We start from the raw sequence: 19080 nt of genomic DNA, 5'->3' as shown, positions 1-19080 counted from the left end.
TACATGCAGATTCGCCATCTAATACTTTGAAATAAGGAATGAGAGGAAGCTAACAAAATACTAGAAATCTTGATAAAACTGTTCAATATTAAGGAGTTTTTACTGGAAATTTTTCATATAATTTAAGGGACTTCATTTAATTATTCACCTATTAGGATTTTAAAATCATGATTTGTAACTATTACCTCCTTTCCCTTGCAGTTACTGGTTACTCCCCTTTTACTGAAACACTACTATCAGAAAAGAAACCTGCTCTACTGTCTTTTATTTTAAAAACAAAAAAACAGGGGCGCCTGGGTGGCTCAGTCGGTTAAGCGTCCGACTTCAGCTCAGGTCACGAGTTCGAGCCCCGCATCGGGGCCCTGGGCTGATGGCTCAGAGCCTGGAGCCTGCTTCCGATTCTGTGTCTCCCTCTCTCTCTGCCCCTCCCCCATTCATGCTCTGTCTCTGTCTCAAAAATAAATAAACGTTTAAAAAAAATTAAAAACAAAAAAACAAAACTAAAAACCTCCTTTGACTTCCACTTCATGCCCTGTGGCTACCTTCCCATTTTTGTGCTCCCCTTCGCTGCACAACTCCTGGAAAGCATTGTCTACCATCACTGCTTCTGCACCCATCTCCCATTTTTTTCCTCAACCTGCTCTGACAGAGATCCTGTCCCCACCACTCTGCCAAAACAGCCCTCAAGACGGTCACCGATGGCTTCCGTGTTGCCAAATCCATCACTCACTTTTTGGGCCTTAACTGTGCAGCAGGCTTTGACCCAGCTGTCTATCAGGTAGACACCCTTCCTGAAACTCTTCTTTTGCCTTTGGTGTCATCAGACTTTCCTGGTCCTCTTCCAGCTACACAAGCTCCTTCTTCTCAGTCTTCTCTGCTGGTTCTTGTTTCCTGTGTCTGGGCAACTGGTTTCTCCTTCTCTGCCCCAGGACTTGCTTCCAGGACCCACACAATTCCCCATCTTTTTGTCTTCCCTAGATGCTCTCATCCATTCCTGTGGCTTTAAGTACCTTCTCTATGGTAATGCTGATCCAATGATATCAAACTTCAGTCTCATACCCAGCTACCACCTTGATATTTGTTCTTAGAAATTTAATAGGCACCACATACTTAATACATCTGAAACTGAGCTCTTGATTTCTGCCCCTAAACCTGCTCCTCCCACAGAGCTCTTCATTTCATAAATGGCATCATAATTTATCCAGTGACTCAGATTAAAAACAACGACAACAACCTTGATTTCTCTTTCCTCTATCCTTAACTAATTCATGACCTTTACATTATATCCAATGTCAGTCCACTTGTGTTGGTCACCATCTCCCCTACAACCATTGTAATCCAAGCCGTCATTATGCCTCACTGCTACAGTAGCCTTGAAACTAGTTTCTCGGCTTTCTCTTGTGCCCTCATATAATTCATTCTCAAAACAGCCACCAGAGCAAATTAGATCAGTTTACTCCTCTGCTTAAAACTGTCCTTTGATTCCCATCTCAAATAAAACCAACACTCTTTACAGTGGCTTTCAAGGTCCCACATACACTGCCTTCTGAATTCACCTAGCATCCTGTTCCCTTCCTCTCCAAGCTCTTACCCCACCAGCCTTCTTCCTAGTCCCCAAGTATGCCAAGACCCTTCTTTCCTGGTGATTCCTTCTGCCTGCAGTTCTCTTCTGAATTTTCCCATAATTGACGTTAGATTACCCAGGTGTCGAATACTGCCTTCTTAGAGAAGTCCATACCAACCACCCTTTCTAAAGTAGCCAGGCTCCATGCCTCTCACTATGCTATGGCTTTTTTGTTTTCTCCATGATCCTTATCACTATCTAAAATTGCTTTGTTTGCTTGGGGCACCGGGGTGGCTGAGTCGATTCAACCTCTGACTCTTGGTTTTGGTTCAGGTCATGACCTTGTGGTTCACGAGATTGAGCCCGCATTAGGCTCCACACTGACAGCGTGGATCCTGTTTGGGATTCTCTCTCTCCTTCTCTCTCTGCCCCTCCCCCACTCATTCTCTCTATCCCTCCCTCCCTCCCTCTCTCTCTCTCTCAAAATAAATAAATAAACTTTCAAAAACTTGTCTTGATATTCTTGAAAAAAATTGCTTTGCTTGCTTATTTATTATTTTCTCCCCTTAAAATATGAGCTCCTTGAGGGCATACTCATGTTCTACTATATCCCCTTTGCCTAAAATACTGCCTAACACAGTCTAGGTAATCAACAGATGAGGAAATTGAGGCTCAAAAATATTTAACAGCTTTCCCCAAATCATCCAGTTAGTAAGAGAAGGAATAAAGCCAAAATTTAAACTCAGATCTTTTGGTTCTGAATCCTAGAGTCCTTCTGTTACATGACAATTCATGTAATTTATTTTCAGCAGGCAAATTATTTCTATTGTCTGAGTTATGGGAAAAGATCCCCCGACTTTCTGTTATTTGTAATGCTTATAAAAAGCTAACTAAAATGATTTTTTTTCTTTTCCCATGCTCTAAAACATTATTATAATTCACACACACACATACATATCATACCTTAAGTGAATATTCAATGTATCTGGAAAATATTTTGTATTAATAAAATAGGCTTCACCTTAACTATTTTATTTTTAGTGAGTTAAAGCTGGCAGGAAAAGCCATATACTGATTTTTTTTTTGTCAGAAAGTTATTAAAATATATCTGGAACATTTTACTATGCAGTCAATGGGTTTGTGCTCTTTTTTGAACAAAATTAGTTTTCAAATTAGTATCTTAAGTCCTCTGAGAAAGGTTTCACAATGCCTTCTCAAAAGGAAGAATTATAGTTTGCTAACCACACATTTTGAATGTGCCCTAAATAGAAATACAGAAATTATGTCCTAGGAAGAAAGGCAGCAATAAGACTCTTAAATAAATAACCTGAGGACTTTTAAAATAATAGGTACATGTATTTTAAAAATACTCTCAAGATTTTTCCTCATAAATTTGGATTCTTTTATTTTTTATTTGCATCAAAGAAAAAATGACACTTAGTTTAGAAAGTCAAATATGCTTATACTGATATTTCTTGATCTTTTGCTGTTAGACGTTATTGACTTCCTGGTGTGGATTTCATTTTCTTAGATGCCTCAAATTGTTTTCTTCTCCCCCAACCTTCTCAATATAGTGACATAACAATTTTTGATTAAACCAATAGTGAATGTTTACGCTATATCTGTTCGCAGCTGAGCCATGGATGATAGTACAACTTTTGGGTTTTTATCTCTGGCATTAGTAATTGCCTGTATTGTCCATTGGTTTCGTTCTTTTTTGCACCACCCACTAGTTCACCTACAAACGTTCTGACGGAATTAGAATTCCTCTCACTGTGGTCAAACATATCAAGTAATCTGTTTCTCTCTCTCTCTCTTTCTCTCATTTTCTTGGGCGTACCCTCCCTGTGGTGCTCTACTTTTTGCTTCAGTCTGCACTGGGTGCTTTTTTGTTTAATGTTTATTTATTTTTGAGAGATAGGGATAGAGAGCACAAGTGGGGGAAGGGCAGAGAGAGAGAGAGAGAGAGAGAGAGAGAGAGAGAGAGAGGTGGAGACAGGCAGATATAGAGGGGAACAGAGGATCCAAAGTGGGCTCTGTGCTGGCAACAGAGAGCCCTATACAGGGCTCCAACTCATGAACCGTGAGATCATGACCTGAGCCGAAGTCAGATGCTTAATTGACTGAGCCATACAGGCACCCCGAGCACTGGTTGCTCTTTATAAGACCTGCCGGACATCAGTCCTGTGATGTCCTTTTATCATACTCCTAAGAATTCTTTTTGCCATTATCTTGAAGTGGATGTTTATTTCTTTTTAGTTTCTCAAATGGTTTACATTTCTCAGTAGAATCCTGAGAAAGGGTGTATATGGGGTACAATTTTGGGAATTAGCATGGGCGAAAATGTCTTTATTTTGCCCTCAGACTTGATAGATAGTTCAGCTGAGTGTAGGATTCTACAATGGAAATAAATTTCTCTCAGAATTTTAAAGGTACTCATATTTATTTCACTGTGGCTGTTGAGAAGTCTGATGTCATTCTGACTCCTGATTCTTCATATATGATATACTTAGAGTCTGGAAGATTTTACGATTCTCTTTATCTTTAGTGTTATGAAATTTCAAAATGAGTTGCCTTGGTATGGTCTTTTTTATTCACTTGGCCAGGTATTTGGTAGTTCTGTTCAATCGAGATACTTATGTCCTTCAGTTGTAAGAATTTTTTTTTTACAATGTCTACAACTTTAAGGGGCTTAGTATAACAGTCTTATTGGTGTCCCATCCTTCAATATTGCTAATAAAAATGCCTGTGTTGAGGGTTTCAAAAAACTTTATCATTTTCTCTTTTTAAACTGAGTGAAAGAAATGCTGATATCTCTTGTGCAGATTTTCCTATGGATAACATTATTATTTTCTCCCCTTGGAAAAAAGGTAGACTCTTCCTTGGAGAAGGCAGTGTCAAATTGATTGTTAAGGTCAGATACTGGGTTGGGTTTTAATCATACAATGAATTAGCAAAAATTTTGTTTTTGTCATTGAAACCTGTCCAAACCAGATATGCTGACTGTTAAGTACTGGAATTATCAAATTCTGTCTCCATGGGTAAAATAAAATAATTGAACCAATAGTACTTAGTCGTTCTCTCTTCTGACGGGATTTGGGAGAAAATAAACCAGGAAAAGCTGAGCCATAACTTCTGAGGTAAGAGATGTGGGCAGAGATACTGATCAGGAACAAGACCACATCCTCTCCTGATACTGAGAACAGGGTAGCAGGTGGAGGAAAGAATCATGGAGGGCAAAACCCAGGTCAGGTGGTAAGACTAGGGAGGTGAAAGTCTTCCTCATTCTGGTGATGCTTTGAAATCTTATTTTATAGTTTGTGAGAATAAATACAACAACTGAAGGCAGGGACCAGATAACTGTATGGTGTTGGTGGCAGCGGTGGTGCCATTGACTCCACAGTCATTGCTAGCTACATTCATGCTCAGAGATGTCCACTGTGAGGAGAATGACTTCAGCTGGCAGGAGGAGGAAAGAGGATGAACCAGTGATGGATCCATCTTTCCCATGGCACCAAGTACAGAGGCCTGTTTTGTTTTGTTTTGTTTTAAGAACCTGGGTAGATACTTAATTTGGCTGCATCATATAGGTGGGGCAGGAAGGAGTCATATATATAAGGCAGAAGATTTACTGTGACAATTTCACTTATTGTTCATAGAGAAGAGAGACCTTGGAATTTGTGTTAGGTGTAGCCAAAAATGATCCAGGATACTGAGAGCTATACGTACATTTGACTAGGACGTTGATAGCTACATGCAAAGGAAAGGGATGGTTTGGGGGTGTGACTGACACCAGAAGGATAATTAGAATTGTTCCAAGACAAGCAACATGAGTAATAGTGTGAGGAACCAGTCAACCAGATTAATTACCAAATTGTGTCTCCCTATATAAGATAAAAGAGTTGAGCCGGTATTAATTAAACCTCCACTCTTCTGATTGGGTCTTGGGAGAAAATACTAACAATAAAATTTAAATGACATTAGATATAATAAATAATATTAAAATAGTAACTAAAATGTTATTCAAAAATTTTTACATGAGTTAATGCCTTTGATCTCCATTAGAACCCAGCAAGGTAGGCACTACATTACCCCTGTTTTACAGATGATGAAACTGTGTCAAGGAGAGGTTAAAGAACTTGCCTAAGCACATACCATTAGTTTCTAGGAACTTCACGGCATGGATTCCCCCTAAGGAAAATAAGAATGTGTCAAGTTTATGATTTATGATTCTAAGGGGGAAGAGAAAGCTATTTCCTGAGTCCATAGTGATGATAACCTAATTACACGACTGTTTGGGTCTCCTGCTCCTGATAGAAAATCCTACAACCATTTATATTGCCTACAGAAATCTGTTACATATGCATTAAATACATTGAAGTGTATCCAAATATTGGAGGGGATATGAAGAGGATTATAGTTGATATTTCTCTTTTAAGAGCAATTGCATAATAATTATTTTAAGTGCAGAATATGTCTGTCTACTAATTAAGACTTTTGCGAAGTATATAGCTCTAAATACCTTTTGCTGGCAAGCATGTGCTCATAAAAAACTTGCTTTAGTTTCATTATTTAAGAATATACTCAAACCCCAAAACATTTTTGGCTCTGTATGTTTCAGACTAAGGATTCTTTCATCAGATTCATTTGGAAAATTACACTAAATCTTGACTCTTTCGCTAGTACAGACCTGGGATGAAGGTGTAAGGAATCAGATAGACTGCTAACATTAATGTACTCTCTCAAAATAATTTTTTTAGTATATTATTATTCATATTCTTTGATACGTGCTCTCCTTGGGGGAAGAGAATGGGGAAAAGGAATACTATTTATTTAGGTCTCACTGTGCCACACATTTTACACACTGAAATTTGTGATACATTTTCCCTCTCTAGTCTCATGTGGTCATCGAGAGACCATCCAGCAGGTGGTTAAAGCATAGGGTGGCATTTGAGGTGCCCATATGTAAATTCCAATTTCAGTGCTTAACAGCTTTGGGATCTTGGACAAGCCAAATAATGCCTCTAAATCTCAGTTTTACTTATGAATTATTGTAAGGAAGAAATGAAATACTATAGGTAAAGCATTTAGTACAGGGCCTGACATACAAACATTGGCCATTTGTGCCACCAAGGTCAGGGCCAGTAAGGACAGGATTCTGTAAGGACAGGATTGACAATCCTGATTTTTCCTTCACCCAGCTTCACTGTGGTTTGGTATGGCACTTTTATCATAATACGTATGTTGTACGTACTGTCACATAGTGGGTATTGTTTCTTTTTTGTTGTTGAACAGAAGTGAAAGTTGTCTTTTAATTCTCCTACCTGTGAGGATCACTGTCCAATAATGTGCTACTCGGCAGGGATGCTGAAACAAGAGCATCAGTTTATGTGGGACTTCACTGTCTGGACTGTGGTATCATGATTAACTAGTACAAGGTAAATAAACATAAACGTTTGCCGAACTATACTGAGCTGAGCCACTGTGGTATGAAACTTCAGAATAGCTTAAAAACCATGCATATATTTTTGCCTATTTTCTGATACTTGTTGGAAAGAAGCATTTTTCGAAATCAATGTGCAATGGAATTTTCTTGGCTTTCCCTTGCCACTGAACTGGGTTTTGGATGAGTTTTTTTTTTCTTTTTCAAGATTTTATTTTTAAATAATCTCTACACCCAACACGGGGCTCGATCTCACAACCCCAAGATCAAGAGTCACAGGTTCCACCAAGTGAGCCAGCCAGGTGCCCCAGATGAGTTGGTTTTATTACAAAGTTATTCTAGAATTTCTGGCCATAAATTCGTTGGACAAATCCTCCTTTATTCCATATTTTATTCTCTAGTGAGTAGTATTATGTTAAGGCTCAGTCACACACTATTTCAACACAATCCAGGCTGACTTTGCCCTCCTCTGTATGCCAGCAATTATCTAAGTTAAGGCAAACGTAACACTCCCTAAGTGAACCCTTCTAGGAAGAATCTTCCAATAGTTTATGCCTTCTCTGCTGGTTGTACCTTAATGGTAGTTACTTTTCATAATCCTTGTGAGAGTGATTCACCAACAAATCCACAAGCAAAACATGATTTTTGCGGGAATTAGCCAACACGTGGATGGAAACTATTAACGGAAACAAGTAAGTCAATTATAATTTACTTAAAATAGATGAAAAGCCATTATTTTTGCATGTAAAAGAGTAAAAAAGGGATTTCCTTAATTCAGTTACTATTATCAACAAAGAAAAGCCATCGAGAACGATACATATTATGTTAACTGGTTGGTAACCTAAATTTTGAATTGGTTATTAAGAAAATATTGTCCCAAGGCCTGAACCCACCTTATGCAAGATCTTTCTTATTTGATGAAATATTTAAAAATGGAAATGGGGCACCTGGCTGGCTTCGTAGATAGAGCATGTGACTCTTGATCTCGGGGTTGTAAGTTCAAGCTCCACTGTGAGTATAGAGATTACTTAAAAACAAAATCTTAAGGGGCGCCTGGGTGGCTCAGTTGCTTAAGCATCAGACTTCAGCTCAGGTCATGTTCTCACAGGTTTGTGGGTTTGAGCCCATGTCAGGCTCTGTGCTGACAGCTCAGAGCCTGGAGCCTGGTTCAGATTCTGCCTCTCTCTCTCTCTCTCTCTCTCTCCCTCTCTCTCTCTCTGCCCCTCCCCTGCTCATGCTCCCTCTCTCTCTCAAAAATAAACATTAAAAAAAATTTTTTTTTTATTATTTTTTTTTTTTAAATTTTTATTTTTTCAACGTTTTTAATTTATTTTTGGGACAGAGAGAGACAGAGCATGAACAGGGGAGGGGCAGAGAGAGAGGGAGACACAGAATCGGAAACAGGCTCCAGGCTCCGAGCCATCAGCCCAGAGCCTGACGCGGGGCTCGAACTCACGGACCGCGAGATCGTGACCTGGCTGAAGTCGGACGCTTAACCGACTGCGCCACCCAGGCGCCCCAAAAATTTTTTTAATAAAATCTTAAAAAGGAAATGGAAAGGTGATGATGAACTTAATGGTAGAATTTAGATTGAGTTAGTACAAAATGATATATTGCGTTTTCCATTTCTTCATGACCGCAACCATATATACAAATGCAGAGACCTTTTTGTCCTATCTTGAAAATGTTACTTGGTGCTTGAAACCTACTGATCTCATTTCTCATCTTCCCTCTACTGCCAGCTTCTCTAAAAAGGGACCCACACCCATTTCTCCAGCAGTCCATCTTTTCTTAACCCACAGCAATCTGACAACTAAAAAATACTTATGGAGATTACCAGTCACCTTCTGTTCACTAAATTTTCTTGGCTTTCTGTAGGACTGTCACCTTAAACTTTTCCACATGTGGCTTCTCTGACATTGTCCCTATGTTTCCTCTGGTTTTTCCTCATTGTTCCCTTTGTGGTAACCCTCTTCCTTTTTCTGGTCCCTATATATGTGACCATTCCTTGCAAGTCAGTCCTTTGGCACCTTTTTATTAGTGACTCTGTGCGACACCCCGTGACATACCTCATGATGGATCTTGACACCTCACTGAATTTCAAGCCTCGGTTGAGAATTGCTGACTACAAGATAAAGTGTTAACTCTCTACCCTGCAGGGCTCACCACATTATTGACCTAACTGCATCCTAGCCTTTTTACAAAAACCACTTTTGACCTATACGAGTCCTTGACCTTTACCTAGATGTGCGTGCCTGCTGGTCTCAGAGATGCCCCATACATCATATCTTAATGATTCAAGGTGGTGCTGAGACACAGGTAGGACCAGAATTTAGCTGTGCAATAAATCACTAAAAGAAAAAAAAAAAACTCCCATGGTGTCTAGCACATTATACTGCACAGGTTATTTATATTTAATGACTTGTTGGTGAATAGTATGAAAGCCATCAACTTTATAAAATTGCTCTCCTGATGAAACTGTTTCTGGTACCCTTTGCCAGCATAAAGTAATTTGTGATAAATCATAGCTTTTTTATTAAAGTAATACAAAAAAATCCATTTCCTATAACGAGTCGCAACCAATGATTCTAGATAGCTCTTTGAAATTTTCCTACAGAAATAGTTTAAGAGTTGGAAAACTAGGATAGGCTTAAATCATTGTGCACTAAATTTTGTCTTCTCAGGATTCAAAATAAATCACCTGGAAAGGAAAAAAAAGTCGTAAGTGGGAAGTTCTGGGTCTGATTCAAGATTGCTGTGAAACTTCAGGATTCCTACTGAGAGATTCCAAGTTTGAAAGAGCTGTTTGTCTTAATTAATCTTTTAAAAATTTGGATTTTATGTTCATTGGTGTTTTGTTTAAGAAGGATATTAAAGTCAGCCTAAATAGGAGGGTGTGTATATGTGGCAAGGGCCCTCAGCATTCCAGCCCCTCCCCTTCTTTACCCTTGGAAGTGATGGAGCCTTGCAGCAAAAGAGCATCAAAATTATGCTTTGTAGGGCAGCAGCAACAGCAGCAGGGAGTTTCCTGTTTTATAGGTGATCTACTCTGGGGATGGAAGGGTCCACTGTCACCCTCCTAGGAAGCCAGGGATGGTTGCCCTGAGGCTCTGATTTAAGGAGGAGGGGCAGGGTGGAACTGGAACCAAGGAAGAGAGTGTAATAGTAGACAGAGAGGAGAAATGAGACCAAGAGGACTTGCATGTGCCCATCTGAGATACACGCCTTACACACTGGAAGGCAACCCAATGGGGACAGGCAAGAAACATTTTGAACCTTTCTCAGGACTCTTGAGGATGGGCTCTGGGTTTGAATGGGCGCTTTCCAATAATACCTGCACACCCTTGCCTTGCAGACATGGTGGCAAAGTTACATATGAAAGTCACTGGGAAACTGAGGGATATTGTTATCACCATGACATAGGATTCAACTCAACATATATTTACTGATTGCATACCATGTGCCAGGCAGTGGGAATCTAAGGAAGGAAAGAAATTAATCATTGGGACTTTGCAGCCATAAAGGGATGCTGTTAGGTCAGATCTCCGTATCATGGATTTCAAGGCCATGTACTCTCCTTAGCACAATGGTAGTTTCACATGCGTCTGTGATTGTTTCATTACTGCCTCTCAGTCTGTAAGCTCTATGAGAGCAAAGAGCTATGCCTCTCCTCCACCATTGTGTCTCAGAGCTAAGCACAGACTCTAGTATTTGACAGGCATCTGATAATATTGTTGACTGAATGGATGTTACCAGGTATTAACCCTTTGTGTATGTGTGTGTGTGTGGGGGGGGGGTATTATCCTGCTTTATACGTGTGGAAACAACCATAAAATACCCAAGACCTCACAGAAGTAACTGATGAAGGGAGGATTCCAAACCAGCTCAGCTGACTCCACAACCCAGAATCTTTCTACTGTGTCATGCTCCATTCCCTGGGTTGGAGGGGCTCAGACTGGTGGGAGAGACAGACAGGAATACTTGCACTGGGTAAATACTAGCGACACGAAAGAGAGATGAACCGGAGGCGGTGAGGCGTGTAAAGGTGGAGGTCTGCAACTCTGTTTAAATCCCGCCCACCCAGAGGAAGCAAAACTGAGTGGATCGGCTTGTGCATCCTGCTCAGAGTCCAAATTGAGAGGAAGGGTGAAAGAGTTAGGACGCCCCGGCAAAGGAATGAGGGAGAGGGGAGGAGGAAGGGCTGCGAGGAAGGGTGGTAGCAATTCCTTCTTGCGTCGTCTGTTGCGTCGCAACACAATCCTTGGACCCAGCGGGGGGTGTCAAGGTGATTCATGGCATGGCACTTGGCAGCCGAGAGGGTTAGTTCACCTGCACAGGTGGGGCGTCAGCGCGCGAGCTGCCTACCAGACGGTGGCCTCATAAAATAGCTTCTCCTCAATTTGGAAGGGGGGTGGGGGGGGGATAAATAACGCTTCCTTGTGGGAAAGAGGTTTAGCGAATACGGAATGCTAGGGCTCTGAAGAGAATTACAGTGCAGGCACCATGGCTATTATCCTAATCGGGCACCATTTCGACACCTCTCCCTTCAAGTCAACCAGCCCTACAACAGGATTTATTTTCCAATAAGCGAAATCCCCGCCCGCCGACTCCGAGCCGCTTGGATGAGAGCTCTGTGGGAAACAGCAGCGACGAGGAGAGGCTATTTTGGGTGTGGGAACGCGGAGGGAGGAGGGGCGGCGCCGCCAGGCTGGGCGCGGGTGCGCGGGGAAAGCCTCCAGCTCGGGCTGCCACGGCAACCGCGTCCAGGCAACGCGCCCGGAAGCGGCTCGGGCGGCGCGCGGCGGCTCGCGCCCCCCGGGAGCCGCGAACCCGGCCGGGCCGCGCGCCGGGCCAGGCGGCAGGCGCGCGCTGATTGGACGGCGCTCCCCGCGGCGCGGGCCCGCAGCCGGGCGCCCCGCACAGCCCGCGCCAGCGGCCGCCGCACCCAGCCGCGCCGGCGAGGATATGGGCAGCCGCGGCGCGCCGGCCCCCCGCGCCGGTGAGTGCCGCGCCCCGAGGGCCCCTCCCCCCAACCCCGCGGGGCGTGCTCCGCGCCCCGGCGGCGGGAGCTCCCTGGGACGGCCGGTGACCTTGGGGCAGCCGCCGGGGAGATCGGCTTGGGGGGCAGAGCGAGAGCTGCGCGTGGCCCATGTGACGTGTTGCCGGCGAGAGGGTTAACTGCATGCTGACGCGAGGGGATGAAGTTGGGCACAGAACGCAACTGGCATTGCATTTTTGCGGGGGCAGGGGGGAGTTGCGTGCTAGCAAACCAACAGAAGCCGGGAGGGACTGTTGGTGGGAGCTGGGGTGGTGCACAGATTGCCAGGGGGTGGTGGTAAGTCAGCCGTCCCACTAAGAGCTGAGTGACCTTGGACAGGTTAACCTCTCTGCCTCCCCCACCCCTCTCTCATTAAAACGGGCTTGGGCTCTTTGCAGTTCCACAGTGCTGTTGTGCCATTGTACTGTGAGCTGAGAAAGGGCCCCAAAGTATGGTTCTGCGGGTACAGGATGTACAGGACTTAATCATGTTTATTCTGTAAGAGATTTGCATTAATTGGCTCTCAAAGTGGCAAGGAATGTTATCGTTTTATGGAAGATTTTGGACAGAAAGCAGTGGGTGGTCCAGGGAGTGACTTGTCAGGATGCCCAGGTTAAAACCTCTCGGGTGCGCTAAAAGTCATGAACAAAATCAGGGTTAATACTCCCAAGTTGTTCTTTCCTGTAGTTGATCTCATAGGAAACTTTGTATTTGAACAGGTAAAATCAAAACCCAATAGTGGCAGGCAGCAGCAAATTAAGTGAGTCATTTCTTCAGTGTGCACGAGGGGTGTGTGTGTGTGTGTGTGTGTGTGTGTGTGTGTGTGTGTGCGCGTGTGTGTGTGTGAGCGCGCGCGCGCGTCCCCGGCTGCGCTCGCGCTCTAATCTTAAAGTATGTCCGTGTTAGAAATTATTTCATAGGAGTAACCAGAAATAATGATAGAACCATTTGAATCCCCAAGAGTGCAGTTCCCTGGGAAGCACGGGCAAACATTTGCAGCTTGCTCTTTAAATAGGGAGTTGGGCTTGTGAAAGTAAATATGTTCTTTACTGAGGACCATCCCTAGGATTTGCACGTTGTGTCGGCCTTCGGGGCCCTGTCACGGAGTGTGTGTATGTGAGGAAGGTACTCCCGAGACCGAGTAGGCTGTGACATCTCTTCTATTTTTAGCATTGGCTGGTGCTAAAAAGATACTCAGGCTCTTTTTATATTCTCAGTCCATACACTTCCCTCTTCCAAAGGAGAGGGAAGGGAGGAAATGCCCTGTCCCTCTCATGGATCCTTGGGATTGCCCCTTCTGGCTTTCTGCTCCAAAGCTACCCTAAATATTCATTCCAGTCTGATTTCATCTGTATAAAAATGTGGCTTGGGAAGAAAAACATTTTTGGTGTTAATGAATAAGCTGCTGTGAGCTTGTTTACCTGACGGTTTAATAATCTTTAATGGTTTACATGTTAGAAATCTGATAGCATTCAGATAGAAAAATCCTTACTGCAAGAATTCAGCCACTAAGCCCTACAAATCCTTTCATGAATCACACTTTGTTACACTTGGAAATCTCATTAACAAACTATTCCACCTTTTCTGTCTGTAGGCCACTGACCTGTATGTCTCCAAAACCTGCCTTTCAGTGTCTTGTTTTCCACATCCTGCAGCCATACTCCTGTATTTTCGTTTTTCTGCAGCTGAGCCCATTTTCTGTCCCTCCCATAGCATCAGAGTCTGAGTGAACAATTTCTCTCAGAACAGCCCTCTCCTGTCACATCCGAGAGGGATTGGATTTCCGGTGTCTCCGTGCCACTTCCAAACCATTAACCCATCACTAACAAAGTCTTCAGTTTAGGAGGCCATTCTGTCTGCTTGTGCCCCGTGCCCTCCTTCTTCTGTTCTGGGTCAGTGCTTGCCAAACCCGGTGGTTCCCCAGAATCACCTGGAGTATGGTGAAAAATGTGGCTCTTTAGACTCCCTCAAACACCCCAAATGAGAATCATCAAGACGGGCAAGACCTACAAATCCTTATTTTAAAAACAAACGCAGAAAGAAGAAGGAGGAGGAAGGAGGATGGGGAGAGAAAACAGAGTTCTGTGGGTGATTCTGATGTACACCCAGGTTTGGCAAGCCCTTCGCTTGATGCTACAAAAAAGTGACAGACAGACAAACATGAGCAACCAGCTTGGTTCTCTTCCCTACCTGTCTCTTGCCCGTGACTTTGGGGTTTATGTTGAGACTCTATTAACCCATTGACCTTGAAGTTCCTCAAGGTCTTCAACAGCAATTCCCCCGGCCTTAATTTCCACTTTATTTAAACCACTCACATTTTGCACTTGTCTAGTCTTGGGCATTTCTTCCTCCTTCAAAATCTGGACTTCAACTTGGACTTCAGCCCATTCAACTGATTCTTTCCACTTACTGCACAGGATTTTAGCCATTATTGAGGACTCTGGTTCCTTAATTGCTTGCTGTTCCAATTCCTTTATGGCTCCATTTCTCCAGTTGGAGTCTATATGTTGCCAGCCATTTCGGTTCTGTCTCGAATCCTGGAATCTTTATTCTTAACATATTGGGCTTCTCATATTCCAGTCCTCAGTCCAAAATCACCCTCATTATCTACTTTTTCTTCTCCCAGCCTGCCAAGTTATCCAGGAGAAAGTCACAAAGACCTATGGACCGGTTCCACTGCAAATTTATGCTGGCTCTAATTTCACCTAGGTCCTGCTTTTCTATGAAGAAAAAAAAATCCATCTCTTATTAACTCTTGACCGCATTCCTTTAGAGGTTGTGCCAGATTTTCCCATTCCTTAAACTTCCAGTCAGTTTCCTTTCAGGAGATAGCCTTTTTTCACTAACAAGATCAACGATGTGCATACCCGGGGTTAGTGCCCTGTACCTCAATATAAGCTCCCACTGTACCCATCCTGCCACCCCAAACATTTTTCTTTACCCATCTTCGTTCTTCTTTATTTCCTCTTTCTCCGAGGGGGGAAAAATGTCTACAAGTCTCCTCCTCAAGATTAACTCACATACACTCCACACTCTGCATTTTCTGGACTTTTTTTCCCTTCCTTCTTGCCTCATGTGGAAACTTGCTCCATTTGTTACTCCCTTTCTTCAGTTTCTTGGGCCCCTCCTTGCTCTGCCCAACCCTCATCCGAGCATATAATCAGGTCATCCTCCTCATACCGAAAGAAACTGTGCTGGCGTCCCAGCTTTGTCCTAATAGAACTTTCTGCGATGATGGAAATATTTTGTATCTGTGTTGTCCAGGATGGTAGTCACTGAGCATATGAAATATGGCTAGTGTGACCGAGGAACTCAATTTCTAGTTTTTGTTAATTTTAAATTAATTTAAAGAGCACACGGGGCGATGGCTGCTGTATCTGGCAGGATAGTTGTGCGCCCTGCTGCTGTGTTAAACTATCCTAGGGGCTTCCCTCCTTTGACTGCCCGCTCACTGGTCTGGCCCCACCCTCACCTTTGTGCTGAAACTGCTTTGTCGTAGGGCTCCCGCAGAGGTGTCCTGGTTGCAGAGCTGAGGCCTTTACTCTGTCTTTCCCTCCTTGATCTGCCCTGCTGTCTGCTACCCAGATCTTTCTTTCTTTCCTTGTCTCCATGTCACTGGTTATCCACGAGCAACTCGAACCTCTTTTGTCTCCTGTTTCCTCCTGATTTCTGAATGTAGGATTTTTTTTTAATGTTTATTTTTGAGAGAGAGAGAGACAGCGCGAGCAGAGGAGGGGCAGAGGGAGAGACACACACACACAGAATCTGAAGCAGGGTCCAGGCTGTGAGCTGTCAGCACAGAGCCTGAGACAGGGCTCGAACCCACAGACTGCGAGATCATGACCTGAGCTGAAGTCAGAGGCTTAACCGACCTAGCCACCCAGGTGCCCCTGAATGTGAGATTCTGTCAGGTCCTGTTCTTGGTCGTTTTCTCTTCCTCTGCTGGCCTCCTGCCTTCTCTCTCTCCCAGAGTCAACTCCCCTCAGAGCCTATGTTAGTTGTCAATGGGTGGTTGACCTGTGCTTTACTGGGCACCACGATTCACTCGTATCCTGACTCGTATCCTGTCATTTTGTCCTCGCTCCGCCTCTGTGAGGCAGATACTCCTATCGTTCCTGTTAATATAGGTGGAGAACTTGAAGCAGAGAGAAATGAGAATAACCGAAGTAAGTGACTGGTTGTGAAGGAGCAGACCTGAGAGAGGAATTCTGGCAATCTGACCTTAGAGCCTGCTCTGACTGGGCTTTCCCAAGGCCCTCCAGCAGTCTTCAAATCTGCATTTCTAGTCTGCCTTCTCCCAAATTCCGTTCGGAATCTGATACCCAGAAGCCCGGCTATTTTGTCTGTAGCTTCCTTAACCATTTCCCCCTTTTTCACTTTTTATTTACAGAAAAGTTGCAAGAATAATTTAAATAATTCCCATCATTAATTCAGATTCCATAAATATTAACTGTTGGCCACACTTGCTGTATCCTCCTCTTTCTCATTCTCTGTATATGCACATGTGCACGCACGCACACATGCTCACTTACATATGTCGTGGTTTTTTCAGAACCATTTCAGAGTTAAGTTGTAGACTTGATGCCCGTGTACCTACCTCCCCCAGTACTTCAGTGTATATTTCCAAAAAGAACAAGGACATTTTCTTGTACAATAAGCATAATACTCAATGATTATTAAGACATTATCATTGATTCTGTACTGTTATCTAATCTATAAACCTTACTCAAATGTCACCAATAGCTCTAATAATGTCTTTATAGTAAAAGAGGAGGGAAAAAAAATCTTTTCCTATGTTAGTTGTCATGCCTCTTTATTATTTTTTTAATTGTTTATTTTTGAGAGAGAGAGAAAGCAGGGGAAGGGCAGAGAGAGAGACAAGAAGAGTATCCAAAGCAGACTCTGAGCTGACAGCACAGAGCCTGATATGGGGCTCGAACTCACAAACCGTGAGATCATGACCTGAGCCCAAGTCAGAAGCCTAACTGATTGAGTCACCTGGGTCCCCTGCCCCCCCACGCCTCTTTAATTTCCTTTCGTCCGGATGGTTCCTCACTTCTTTGTCTTTCATGACCTTGACCTTGACGCTTTGGAAGGGTACAGGCAGTTATTTTATAGAGTATCCTTTAACTTGGGTTTGCCTGGTGTTTCTCATGATGGATTTAGGGAGGCACCCATGAGACGACAGTGTGCCCCTCTCAGTGCATTCCTTCATGATCTCCATGCCTGTCACCATCCTCTGTAACCTGCTCTTGAGCGCTGGCGTTTTCCTAACTTTTCTCCCGTTCTGCACACTCCCACATCCAGGTGGTCATTGAGTGGTGAGGTGCTCCCTGCAGTCTCCCTCAGTTCATCACTTCCTTTCTGTTCCTACTGCCTCTCTCTTATTTTCGGAGTCGGCGCCTCTGCTCACCGTCCCAGCGACCCTCCCAGCTTTTGCTTCCGCTGCGAACCAACAGAACCCACGTGCCAGGAGTTTTCAGTAGTCAGTGCTTCCTCTGCTTTGCCCTCCCTCTACCCTTGCCGATGCCGCCCTGTGTGTCCTTAACTCATCCCTTTGAGCGTCCGGCTCAAATGCTATACCTGACGGCCCGGGTCACATCCGTCCTGCCTTCTGCGTAGAAGCAACGCCTGGTGTGTACCACTTACGTGGCGTGTACCAGCTTCTCTCCTCTTGCGTGGCGGCCTGTTCTCTTTCCCTGTTGAATTGAAGCTTCTGAGTGTGGGGGCTGTGTCTTGCTCGGCACTGTGGAGGCTCAGTGAGTATTTGCTGACTGGATGAATTTCCTTGATTAAAATCATTTAGAAAAATGCTCAGGATGATCTTAGAGTTGTCTGCTAGCCTCTGGTACGTGCTGGCGGGTGTGAGCGAGACCCCATGCCTCACTCCAAGAGTCAGGTAGATGTGGGTTCAAAATCGGGCCTTTTACGAAGTGACGGGTGATTTGAAAAGGTGCTTCCATGTTGTAAGTGGAATAAGTAATTTTCCCCTGATGACACCTTAACTTTGGGTATATGTGTCAAGACAAAGACATGGCATATTTGATTTAAAAAAAAAAGAGTAGAGAAACCTAACATAGTATATTAAAAATGGCCCATCTAGTTCTTCACACCCCAAATGAGCAGCTGCATGTGTGAGGAGTAGTTTCTCGGGCTCACATCCTGCCTTGGAGCCCTCGGACCACCTGTTTCTCTCCTCTTCATTGTCTAGCCGCCTCTCCTCCTCTGCTTACCCATTGGCACTGCCTCTCTGCCTTCACTCTTGCCCCTCTTCTCCCTTGTCTCTCTTCCTGCCTGTTCCCTTCTCTTAACAACTCTTCTGCTTTCATTCCTCTCTCTGTATGGATTATTCTTCTTTTTGGCTTATTGGATATGGTTTTATGTTCTATGCATTTTTAATATAAAAACAGGTGAGAAGAGATAAACAGGTTTTGTTTGTTTGTTTGTTTGTTTGTTTGTTTGTTTTACTACTTGCTGGTCTTCTATTGATCCCCCCTCACCCCCCATGGCTCAGTGGTTCTTGGTATTTTAAGAACATTGTTACCAGTTACAATAAAGCGGTTCATTGAGTCACTCATTGAGTTACCTTTTGGGTACACCAGGAGCGGTTACTGGGAACGTGCTGGTTGACAGACATCAAAAGGCCTGAATTTGTCAGTCTCTGTTAAGGCAGGATTGGCATTTGAAGTCAGTAATCAGATTTTATGGTGGTGAGTTGTTGGGATTGTTGGAAAGACATTATTCCTCCTCAAGGCGTGCCTGCGCTTGCTGGCTGGTGGTCAGCTTTTTTCTCATTCTTAAGAGAATGCTTTTGTGCAGATGACATCTTCTCTGGATAAAGTCGCTACAGAAGTGAAGGCAAGAGATTCTGTTGCTTAGCTGAGTGGGGCTTACATACAAAGCGTGTTTATGTGGGAGAGAATGTGTGGGGGTTGCTTTCACATTATGGAATTCTTAAAATTGTTTAACCGGGAAGATGTTATTCAGAAACCCCTGGTGCTTTCAGCTTGTTTTTTGTTTATTTCAGATTTCTTT

General features: G+C 43.6%; 1 protein-coding gene across 1 annotated transcript in view; it reads left to right on the top strand.

The window, feature by feature from the left end:
* Window positions 1-11945: 11945 nt before the first annotated feature.
* FAM81A (family with sequence similarity 81 member A) overlaps window positions 11946-19080 on the top strand; it is a 75916-nt gene continuing 68781 nt past the window's right edge. Inside the window, exon 1 of the mRNA XM_042988743.1 lies at window positions 11946-12006. The gene's annotated coding sequence lies outside the window, so the exon portion shown is untranslated. The remainder of the gene's footprint in view (window positions 12007-19080) is intronic.

The sequence above is a fragment of the Panthera tigris genome, chromosome B3, assembly GCF_018350195.1.
Source record: "Panthera tigris isolate Pti1 chromosome B3, P.tigris_Pti1_mat1.1, whole genome shotgun sequence".
NCBI lineage: Eukaryota > Metazoa > Chordata > Mammalia > Carnivora > Felidae > Panthera > Panthera tigris.
Note: the sequence above shows the minus strand (reverse complement) of the source record. Positions and strands in the feature narration are given on the sequence as shown.